Below are 12,062 nucleotides of genomic sequence, written 5' to 3'. Positions count from 1 at the left end.
TCTGTGCATATGCCAATACAAGTAACAGAAACACTGGAAATTTCATTTTGTTGTTTGAGTTATAGAAAGTAATATCTACAAAAATTATACAATACTGTACTGATACCTCAGCCTGTGAAGACTCTTCAGGATATTCAGGGTAAATTTTACATTCTCCAGTTATCTATTTCCTAATGCTGTAAATTCATATTGTCACTACTACTATAGTGACAAAGCATGTGTAAGGAATCCACCCTAAAAATATACATATAAAACAAACTTAACAACGAGTACACTTATATGAGGTAATGGATATTGACTCATGAAGGGAAAGAGTTCTTTAATAGGCAGTCTAGTGATGCAAGTAAGAGTATAAGTTTTGATATCAGGAATGCATGAGTCAAAATTCTGGCTTTATAATTTATTATCTGAGTGTTCTAGGGTCAGTTATCAGAACTCTGTAAGCATTAAATCTCTGATATGTAAGTCCAGATACAAATCACTGCCTTATAGAGTGTTAGAGTTATTGCTTACTTTAGTAGCAAGCACATATACTAAAATTGTGATAATACAGAGAAGATTTGCATGGCCCCTGTGCAACAACAACACACAAACTTGTGAAGCATTCTATGTTTCACAAATTGAAAAAAGGCACAGACAAAGAGAGAATTCTAAAAAGAGCAAGATAAAAGCTTCAAGTCACCTGTGAGGGAATCTGTATTAGACTATGAGAGGATTTTGCAGAAAAAAAAATCACAGACTGGGGGAATGGGTTGATATACTCAAAGGGTTGGGAAAAATAAATACATAAAACCCTTATCAATCCTGAATACTATACCCAGCAATACATTCAGAAATAAAAGAGAAATAAACCCTGTCCCAGAGAAACAAAAGCTGACATAATTTATCATCACTAGACTGGACTTAAAACAAATGCTTAAGGGAGATGTTAAACTGAAAAAAAGGGATAATTACTATCATGAAAACATAAAAATGTATAAACCCAATTGGTAGAGACAAATTCATAATCAAATCCAAAGTACTCTATTACTGTAATGGTGATGTGTTAATTTTTCAAATCTCTAGTACAAAGGTTAAAAGTCAAAATAATATACCTATGCCTACAGTTATAGTAAAAAATAACTACAGCTACAATAAGTTGTAAAATATAAAATATTAAAAGACATAAAATGTTCTCAACATAAGTAATCACCAGGGAAATGCAAATTAAAGCATTATGAGATATCATCTCATACCCATAAGGATGACTATTAATTAAAAAGGAAAAGATAAATGTTGGCAAGGGTGTGGAGATAAGGGAACCCTGGTACACTGTTGATGGGAATGTAGTTTGCTATAGCCATGATGGAAAGCAGTATGAAGGCTCCTAAAGAAGTTAAAAATAAAACTACTATATGACCTGGAAATCCATTTTCTGAATACATACACATAAGAGATAAAATAGACACATTGCAAATGTATCTGTACTCTCATGTTGATTGCAGGATTATTTACAATAGCAACACATGTAAACAATATAAATACCCATAGACAGACAAATGGATAAAGAAAATATCACAAACACACACATAAAGACACACACACACAGAAATAATCACCCCTAAAAAGAAGGAGGTCTACAACATGAATGGAACTACTATAGATGACATTATGCTAGGTGAAATAAGCCAGACAGAGAAAGAAAATTATTGCATAATCTTACTTATATGAGGAATTTTTTTTAAATAAAAAGAGCTCAAATATGCAAGGACGATAAAGCAGTGGTTACCAGAAGTGAAGGGTATAGGAAGGAAATAGGGAGATATATGTCAACGAATACAGAATAACAGATGTATAGGAAATGTAGAGTGTTAGCCTGTGTTCATGCTGTTGATACAGACATACTGGAGACTGGGCTATTTACAAAAGAAAAAGATTTCATTGGACTCACAGTTCCATGCAGATGGGGAGGCCTCACAATCATGGCAGAAGGCAAGGAGGAGCAAGTCACATCTTATGTGGATGGTGGCAGGCAAAAAGAGAGCTTGTGCAGAGAAACTCCCATTTTTCACACCATCAGATCTCGTGAGACCCATTCACTATCACAAGAACAGCAAGGGAAAGACCCACCCCCATAATTCAGTAATTCTCCACCAAATCCCTCCCACAACACTTGGAAATTATAGGAGCCATAAGATGAGATTTGGGTGGGACACAGAGCCAAACTACATCATTCCACCCCAGTCCCTCCCAAATCTCACATCTTCACATTTCAAAACAAATCATGCCTTCCTAGTGGTCCCCTAAAGTCTCAACTCATTTCAGCATTAACTCAAAAGTCTACAGTTTAAAGTCTCATCTGGGAAAAGACAAGTCCCTCCCACCTATGAGCCTGTAAAATCAAAAACAAGTTAGTTACTTCCTAGATACAATGTGGGTACAAGAATTGGGTAAATACAGCCATTCCAAATGGAAGAAATTGGCCAAAACAAAGGGGCTACAGGCCCCATGCAAGTCCAAAATACAGAAGGGCAGTACAATCTTAAAGCTCCAAAGTGAACTCCTTTGACTCCATGTCTCACATCCGGGTCGCACTGAAGCAAGAGGTGGGTTCCCATGGTTTTGGACAGCTCCACCTCTGTGGCTTTGCAGGGTACAGCCTCCCTCCCGGCTGCCTTCATGGGCTGCCCTTGAGTGTCTGAGGCTTTTCTAGGCTCATGGTGCAAGCTGTTGACGGATCTACCATTCTGGGGTCTGGAGGACAGTGGTCCTTTTCTCACAGCTCCACTAGGTGGTCCTCCAGTAAGGACTCTATGTGGGGGCTCCCACCCCACATTTTCCTTCTGTACTGCCCTAGCAGAGGTTCTCCATGAGGGTCCTGCCCCTACAGCAAACATCTGCCTGGGCATCCAGGCATTTCCATACGTCTTCTGAAATCTAGGCAGAGGTTCACAAACCTCAATTCTTGACTTCTGTGCACCTGCAGGCTCAACACTATGTGGAAGCTGCCAAGGCTTGAGACTCGCACCCTCTTAAGCCATGGCCTAAGCTCTACATTGGTCCCTTTCAGCCATAGCTGGAGTGGCTGGGATGCAGGGCACCAAGTCGCTAGGCTGCACACAACATGGGGACCCTGGCCCTGGCCCACAAAACCACTTTTTCGTCGTAGGCCTTCGGGCCTGTGATGGGAGAGGCTTCTGTGAAGACCTCTGACATGCTCTGGAGAAATTTTCCCCATTGTCTTGGGAATTAACATTCAGCTCCTCATTACTTAAGCAAATTTCTGCAGCTGGCATGAATTTCACCTCAGAAAACGGGATTTTCTTTTCTATTGCATTGTCAGGCTGCAAATTTTCCAAACTTTTATGTTGTGTTTCACTTTTAAAACTGAATGCCTTTAACAGCACCCAAGTCACTTCTTGAACACTTTGCTGCTTAGAAATTTCTTCCACCAGATACCCTAAATCATCTCTCTGAAGTTCAAAGTTCCACTAATCTCTAGGACAGGCACAAAATGCCACCAGTCTCTTTGCTACAACATAACAAGAATTACTTTTGCTACAGCTCCCAACATGATTCTCATCTCCATCTGAGACCACCTCAGCCTGGACCTTATTGTTCATATCACTATCAACATTTTTGTCAAAGACATTCAACAAGTCTCTAGGAAGTCCCAAACTTTCTCACATTTTCCTGTCTTCTTCTGAGCCCTTCAAACTGTTCCAACCTCTGCCTATTACCCAATTCCAAAGGCACTTCCACATTTTCAGGTATCTTTTCAGCAATGCCCCACTCTCCTGGCACCAATTTACTGTATTAGTCTATTTTCACACTGCTGATAAAGACATACCTGAGACTAGGCAATTTACAAAAGAAAGAGTTTTAATTGGACTCACAGTTACATGTGGATAGGGAGGCCTCACAATCAGGATAGAAGGCAAGGAGGAGCAAGTCACATCTTAACATGGATGACTGCAGGCAAAAAGAGAGCTTATGCAGAGATACTTGCTTTTTTAACATCATCATATCTCATGAGACCCATTCACTATCATGAGAACAGCATGGGAAAGACCTGCCCCCATGATTCAATAATCCTCCACCGAGTCCCTCCCACAATATTTAGGAATTATGGAAGCCACAAGATGAGATTTGGGTGGGTATACAAAGTCAGACCATATCAATGACCAAATCTAGAAATTTAATGTACAACATGAGAACTAATATTAACAAAATTGCATTTTTTTAAAAAAAGTTTTAGAGTGAAATTAAAGAACATAAATCATCTAAAGCACTTAGAACCTTACACAGGAAGCAACTAGTTGATGTCAGCTAAAGAAATCTTTTTTTCACCATAGTAAACTTGCTTGAGGTTCTTGTAGAGCTCTATTTGTTAATTTTTATCTGAAAGGAATCTAAGGTACTTAAAAGTAGTAAACTCATTAAAACTTCCATGTAAACAGCTGTTTAACACATCTTTTCCTAGTCTTGATAATTTCCCCTGTTGAGCCAAATATCAAATGGTTCAGATGCTCATAAAGTAAGGCCCACTCATAGTCACTTGCCTCTAGTTTTTAAAAAGTCCAACCTTCTACAGCTCTACTAGTGGACTGCACTGCCCAAAGTTATGCTTTATGGCATCTGTGTCTATCACAAATCATAACCTGCTACAGCAGCTTTCACTAGAGCTATTATTTTCTCTTCTGAAAGATAACTAGCAAAGAGTTAGAGAACAGAAGAAAATATAGGAGTATAACAAAATAAATTCAAGTTGATTTGGTACATTAAAGAATGAGAATCAAAAGTTAATTTTAATAACTATGAATCTGCTTTTCTTAATATGATAGGAAATAATTAATAATCATTTATTTCTGCCAGTTTCAGGGCAGTGCATAATGTTGTGTCCAGACATAAAGAACAAGTATATAAAAGCTTGCATTTGGAGAAAACAATAAGTAGGCAGAATCATGTTGGTTTATTTGTTAAACTATGTAGGTATTAATCCAATTCCCTGCTTAAGAATAAAAGCATAATAGATCTAAGCTAATATTCTAGAAGAAGATTACTACGACATTGAAAGTAAACTTACATGCTTAAGAGGAGACAGTCAAACCCTACAGAATGTACAGGGAACAACAGTTAAGACCAATACCTGTCCAGAGTCAAGGAAGATAAAGCAGGATCAAGAAAGGTAGAATAAAATGAGTGGCATAAGTCCAAGGCAATATTCTTTTAAAGAGAGAAAAAAAGGATAACCTCAATGGTTGAAGTATGTGGGTGAGATCAAGGAAATATATCATATTAGAGTTATAAATATCAAAAAATCTCTGTTAATGAAGAAAATGTACACATTACATCTATAAATGTTATATGATTGCTGATAAGCTAATAATCAGTTTTGGTCAACTGGTTTGATTTTACTGATAAGTAGGTATATATATATATGTGAGATGAGCTGGATGGTACAAAGACTATGACGAAGCAGAAACAGAAGAGGTATAATATGGAAAATATGCCTAAGAAAATCACTTCTAATCAATTACAAAAATTATTTGAGGTTTTTTGAAATTGATTAAAAGTTGCTAGAAATATTTCTTTGTTTTGACTTTATATATTCAAGTAAAAACAGTACAATTTTAAAAATTCTTTTTGAATTAATGATATCTGTATCAAATAATACTATACTTTCTTTAAAGGAAAGTTCCGTGTTATACTAATAACAAGGATAACAAGGCGATAATTGGTGTCATGATTTATATACAATTTAATAAAGGAAAAGGGCTTGATATGATTTTGATGTGTGTCCCCTACAATCTAAAGTTGAAACGTGACCTCCAATGTTGGAGGCGGACGTAGTGGCAATGGCAGCAGCCACTGCCATCAGGTGGCTGCAGCAGGGAGGCTTCCAGGGGCTGCATGCTCCATAGGGCCCACAGGAGCCGAGGGCAAGTGGGAGCCCTGTCCCTCCTGAGCTGGGGCGGGAGCTTTCCAGGTGCCACTGCAGCCACCAAAACCACAGCTGTAGACCAAGTCTTCCTGCTCCATGGAGCAGGCAGGAGCTCCATCCACTGGGCCGGGCTGCAGCTGCCCACATTGTAGGCAGCTCTCCCTGTGCTCTTGGTGGGGCCTGGAGCAGGAAGGATCCCTGCCCTCCCAGATGCAGCTGCAGCCATCAGATCCATGGCTGCAGAGCTGGGCTTCCCACTCCATGGAGCAGGCAGGAGCTGGGGACAAGCAGGAGCCCCGCCCTTTAGACTTGGTGGGGAGGGAGCTCTGCAGGTGCAACTGCAGCTCCTCTTTCAGACACAGAACCTGGGCATCTCTGCACCCTCAGACGCCCAGGAAGCCCCTGAACAATCCCAGCAGCTCAGGTTTGTCTGCTCCCGGTGCCTGGCCTCTTTCCACTCCAGATACACTGGCTCTAACTGGGACTCAGCCTAGGCACTGTCACTGCCTGGCTGTGTATGCATATGCTTGGGGCACTGCCCTGCAACCTTCCCCCCTCCAGAATTGGGGCGCCAATGAGCATGAGAGGGGAAACTGAGAGGGGAAGGAGGGTGGCTCAGTGCTAGCCTGCAGTTGCCCCTTAGTGCCAGCACCCTGGGCCCATGGACAGCCCCGAGGCAGACAGTCTCCTGGACGGAAGGGGGCAGGTCCCCAGTAATGCCTCACCTTCAGGCCAAGGAAGGCCTGAAGGCTGGTGGCCTGGCTGCCAATCCTGGCTACTTGAGTGGGGACTTGTGGTACCTTTTCCAGGCTGTCCCAATGCCACCCATGGACAAATTGGCATGCACTTCCTCCCCTCTTAGGTCTATAAAAGCCCTGTACTCAGCCAGAGCAGGGAGAGAACAGAGAGAGACAATGGGACTACTGTTAGGTAACATGGGGTACCTTAAAATGGCACCGTACCTTAAGATGGGGCCGGTTCCGGGTTCTTCTCCCCTCCTTGACCGGGCACTGTCTGAACCCACCAAAGGAGGGCCAATCAGAAGGAAGCATCTCCCGCCTTCCCTTGGGCCCGCCCCTAGCCCAATCCACATAGGCCCAAGGGATATAAAGCCCAGCACACCAGCAGCCCTCTCTCTCTTATCTTTCTTCTCCTTGCGTGGTGCCGCTCGATACCTCCAATAAAGATCTCTTGACCGTGACCGGTGTAGTTTGGTCTCTGCCTGGCCCCTTTCAACTATCAACTGCAGAGAGGAGCTACCCTCTCTACTAATAGCAGAAGATGATGGGGTGACCAACTGCAGAGAGGAGCTACCCTCTCTACTAATAGCAGAAGATGATGGGGTGACCAACTGCAGAGAGGAGCTACCTTCTCTACTGAGACAGTCAGAGACTTGCAGAGATGAGCTACCCTCTTTGCTGAGAGCTTCAGAGACCTGCAGAGACTTCAACTTCAGGACAACCAGCTGCAGAGAGGAATACCTATTTCAGGGCCTCCTCTCTGCTGAAAGCTGAACACTCAAACAGGACCACTTGCTTACAGAGAGGTGCTGCCCACTGCGGGTCTCCTCTGAGCTTTTCTAACACTCAGTAAAGCTCCTCTTCATTTTGTTCACCCTCCACTTGTCTGCATACCTCATTCTTCCTGGACAAAGGACAGAACTTGGGCAAAGATGCCACTGGCAACAGAGGTTTCTGGCCAGAAAATCAACACCTTAAAGATTCCAAAACAACAGGAGGTGTTTAAATCAATGGGGGAGATCCCTCATGAATATCTTGATTCTGGCCTCATGTTAATGAATAAGTTCTCTATTTGTTCATGCAAGAATTAGTTGTTTAAAAGAGTTTGGAACCTCTTCTCTCTCAATTCTTTTCTCACTGTGTGATATACCTGCTCCCTCTCTCTCTTCTGCCATGAGTACAAGTTTCCTGAGGCTTCACCAGAAGCCAAACAGATGCTGGTGCCTTGCTTGTACAGCCTACAGATCCATGAGCCAAATAAACCTGTTTTCTTTATAAATTACTAAGGTAGTCCTTTATAGCAATGCACAATGGACTAGCACAGGGTTTATGTGATGTAAAGGTTTTATTGAAACCTAATGTGTGTTGTTTTCTAGGGACTATGTAGATTAAGTGAAATGCCTGCAAGAATATTTGGTTAATATAAACCAATGTAAGAACTGAGAGGCAGGAAAATCGTTCTTAAAAATTGAAATATACTATGTAAGAAATATTTTCCATCGAGACTTATGTGAACTCTACCTGTGATTCACACACACTTCCACTACAACCTCAATATTGATCTAATAACATTTTTGTTAAAACAAATCACAAATCATTGCCGTTATTAAATTATTAGGGGTAGAAATCTAGCTAACTAAATTGTTGAATTATGCTAGGATTTAACCATCTCTATCAGATTACTATTGAATAAAGTAAATAATGTGTATGCCATTCATCAAGAGATGGCCAATGGCCTTCAAACAGGTAAGATATTAATCTTCCCATTATATATATATATATATATATATATTTTTTTTTTTTTTTTTTGAGACGGATTCTTGCTGTCACCCAGGCTGGAGTGCTGTGGCATGATCTTGGCTTACTGCAAGCTCCGCCTCCCGGGTTCTCGCCATTCTCCTGCCTCAGCCTCCCGAGTAGCTGGGACTACAGGCGCCCGCCACCATGCCCGGCTAAGATTTTTGTATTTTTAGTAGAGACGGGGTTTCACCATGTTAGCCAGCATGGTCTCAATCTCCTGACCTGTGATCTGCTCGCCTCGGCCTCCCAAAGTGCTGGGATTACAGGCATCAGCCACCGTGCCTGGCCCCATTTTATATTGAGGAAAGGAAGCCTTGGGAAGATTAATTGGTTTAACTCTTTCAGCCTGGCCAGGTGTGGTGGCTCACACCTGTAATCCCAACACTTTGGGAGGCCAAGGCAGGCGGATCATGAGGTAAGGAGTTTGAGACCAGCCTGACCAACATGGTGAAAACCCATCTCTGCTAAAAATACAAAATTAGCGGGGCATGATGGCATGCACCTGTAATCCCAGCTACTCAGGAGGCTGAGGCGAGAGAATTGCTTGAACCCAGGAGGCAGAGGTTGCACTGAGCCGAGATTGTGTCACTACACTCCAGCCTGGCCGACAAAGTGAGACTCTGTCTCAAGAAAAAAAAAAACCTTCAGCCTATGGGATTTGAATCTACATAGTGTTTCCAGATGTGGTGATCAGGTTAATCAAGCAGATTTCTTAAAGCATGGCAGCATGAGGTCAAATAAATTAATAGACACATGTAAAATAACAACATATAAAATTCCTTTCATTCTCTAATTTTTATTATCAAATTTTATGCAATCAAAACAACCAAATGGGGCTGGGTGCGGTGGGTGGCCAGGTATGGTGGCTCACGCCTGTAATCCCAGCACTTTGGGAGGCCAAGGCATGTGGATCACTGGAGATCAGGAGTTAAAGGCCAGTCTGGCCAACATGGTGAAACCCTATCTCTACGAAAAATACAAAAATTAGCTGGGCATGGTGGCACATACCTGTAATCTCAGCTGCTCAGGAGGCTGAGGCAGGAGAATTGCTTAAACCTGGGAGGCGGAGGTTGCACTGAACCAAGATCATGTCACTGCACTAGAGCCTGGGTGACAGAGCAAGACTACATCTAAAAAACAAACAAACAAACAAACAGAAATCCTACTGTAAGAGTTTTTATTTGTTATGGTCACAGGTTGATTGAAGTTAAAAGGAAATTTTATTTCTTAAGTTGTGATTGTCCATCTTGATTATTTTGACATACTGCTTCAGAGAAACAGAAACCAGTGTCAATTTTGAATAAGTTTTCCCACCACTGCAAATGCATATTGTTTCCTTATGACAGACATGTCATGAACAGCATGGGATTGGGATTGCTATCATCTATCCTTACACTGGGTGAGATGTTCCCAGAAAGAGAGAAGACATCATTACAAGACAAACCACCTGTCTTAAAATGCTGAGAAATATCAGTGAATTGGATACATGCTGATGGCCAATATTTGGTGAAGGAAGGAAAAAAGATAAACAAGCAGGGATGAAAAATAAAATAGGGAGAACATAATTTAGAAATATAGTAAAAAGAAAGAGGAGAAAGAAAGGAACAAAGAGAAGAAGATTAAGAAAAGACAGAGAAAATACAAAGGAAGAAAAAGAGGCAGAGAACAGAGGAGAAAAAGGAATCAGAAAAGAAGAGAGAAATTTAAAGAGAGTGAAATGTGAAATAGAGCTGAAAGCAGAAATAGAGTTTGAAGAATATTTTAGGAAACTCAGATTTGTTTTAAAAAGAAATGGGACACTGTGTCCTCTAAGACTGAAGACCATGAAGAACAATGTAAAGAAGCTTCAGGTACAGGTTTTCAATTCATGGTTTCAATTAAAAATAATAAGGTATAGTAAAAAAGCCCCAATTATTCATGATATTCCTTGGCTAAATCTGATATTAAGATTGAATGAGGTAACTCCAAAGCAAACTGCTCAGAAGAGTGCCTGACATCTAGTAAGTACTCAATAATTGCTGGATATTATTATTTTTTATGATCTAGTTTAGAGGTTTTTTCAGATTGTGACAAACCAAGGCAGAATATAATTCAGCCTAAATAAATTCCAGGCAATAATCTGCAAGTGAAACAATACTCTAAATACTCTTATAACCTGAAATGTATATTTTAATGCTGTACATTTTTCTCAAAAATCTTAGCGTTATAAGCATAAAGCAAGATTCTTAAATTATATTAATTTGTAATAGAAATTATGTGATTTTATTTCAAAATTACATAATATAGGGAATGAAATTGCTATTCTTAAATAAACATAAACTTCTAGGGTAACTTTAGTGGTAATTTTGAAGAAACAATTACAAAACATGTGAGCAAGACTAAGTGGCTTCCTACATACCTCTAATAGAAATTCCTCCTTGAATTTTACAGACTTCTTTAAGGAAATAAAATAATTTTTATTCTAAAAGAGTGTTTCTTGATAGGACTAGGGTTTATGTTTCTCATGCAGTTAAAGGAATATCTTCAGAGATAAAAATTATGCAGGTATTTTAATGACTTATTTTAAGCAGCATCATTCACATTTTGTGTGTATCAATTCAAAGAAACAGGTGCAAACATTTACTTGTCAATGATCAACAATTGGTGAGAGGGTTCTTCAAGCCTCATTTTCTTAAAGAATTTGAAAAATGGAAAGGGAAAAAAGAAACCAAAGTGAATTATTATTTGTCTTGTAATTACAGGAGAGTGAAATACATAAGATAATACAATTTTTTTATTTTTAAATTTTATTTTTAATTGCCTTGTAATAGTTATATATATTTATGGGGTACAATGTGATGTTTCAATACATGTTTACATTGTATAATGATCAAATCAGGTTATTTAGCATATTTATCACCTGAAACAGTTATCATTTCTTTGTGATAAGGACATTCAAAATGCACTCTTCTACCTATTTTGAAATACACAATAAAATACTATTAACCATGGTCACCACAGTGTGTACTAGAACACCGGATCTTATTCCTCCATCTGGCTGCAACATTGTACACATTGACCAATCTCTCCCCATTGCCAGTTCCCCCACTTCCTTTTCCAGTCTCCAATAACCACTATTCTACTATGTCTATGAAATTATTATTTTTCAGATTCTATATGTAAGTGAGATCATGTGGCATTTGTATTTCTGTACCTGGCTTATTTAGTAAACACAATGCCCTCCAGGTTCACCATGTTGCCAGAAATGGCAGGATTTCATTCATTTTTTATGGATGAATAGTATTCCTTTGTGTATGTATACCACATTGTCTTTATCTGTTTAACCATTATCTTGGCTATTGTGAATAGTGATGGAAGAAAACAGGGGAAACCCTTTATGACATTGGTCTGGGCAAGGATTTTTTGGATAAGGCCTCCACCAGAAAGGCAACAAAAGCAAAAACTGACAAATGAGATCACATCAAACTACAAAGCTTCTGCAAAGCAAAAAAAAAAACAAAAAACAAAACAATATATGGAGTAAGGAGAAAACCTACAGAATGGGAGGAAATATATGCCAACTATCCATCTGACAAGGAGTTAATATTCAGAATATAATT

General features: G+C 39.8%; 1 non-coding gene across 1 annotated transcript; it reads left to right on the top strand.

Moving 5' to 3' along the window:
* The first annotated feature begins 505 nt into the window (after positions 1-505).
* LOC116477516 (U6 spliceosomal RNA) lies at positions 506-616 on the top strand. Its single transcript, XR_004250488.1, has one exon. It is a non-coding gene; the product is annotated as a U6 spliceosomal RNA (small nuclear RNA).
* The last annotated feature ends 11,446 nt before the right edge of the window (positions 617-12,062 follow it).

This window comes from Hylobates moloch, unplaced genomic scaffold (assembly GCF_009828535.3).
Source record: "Hylobates moloch isolate HMO894 unplaced genomic scaffold, HMol_V3 SCAFFOLD_11, whole genome shotgun sequence".
NCBI lineage: Eukaryota > Metazoa > Chordata > Mammalia > Primates > Hylobatidae > Hylobates > Hylobates moloch.
Note: the sequence above shows the minus strand (reverse complement) of the source record. Positions and strands in the feature narration are given on the sequence as shown.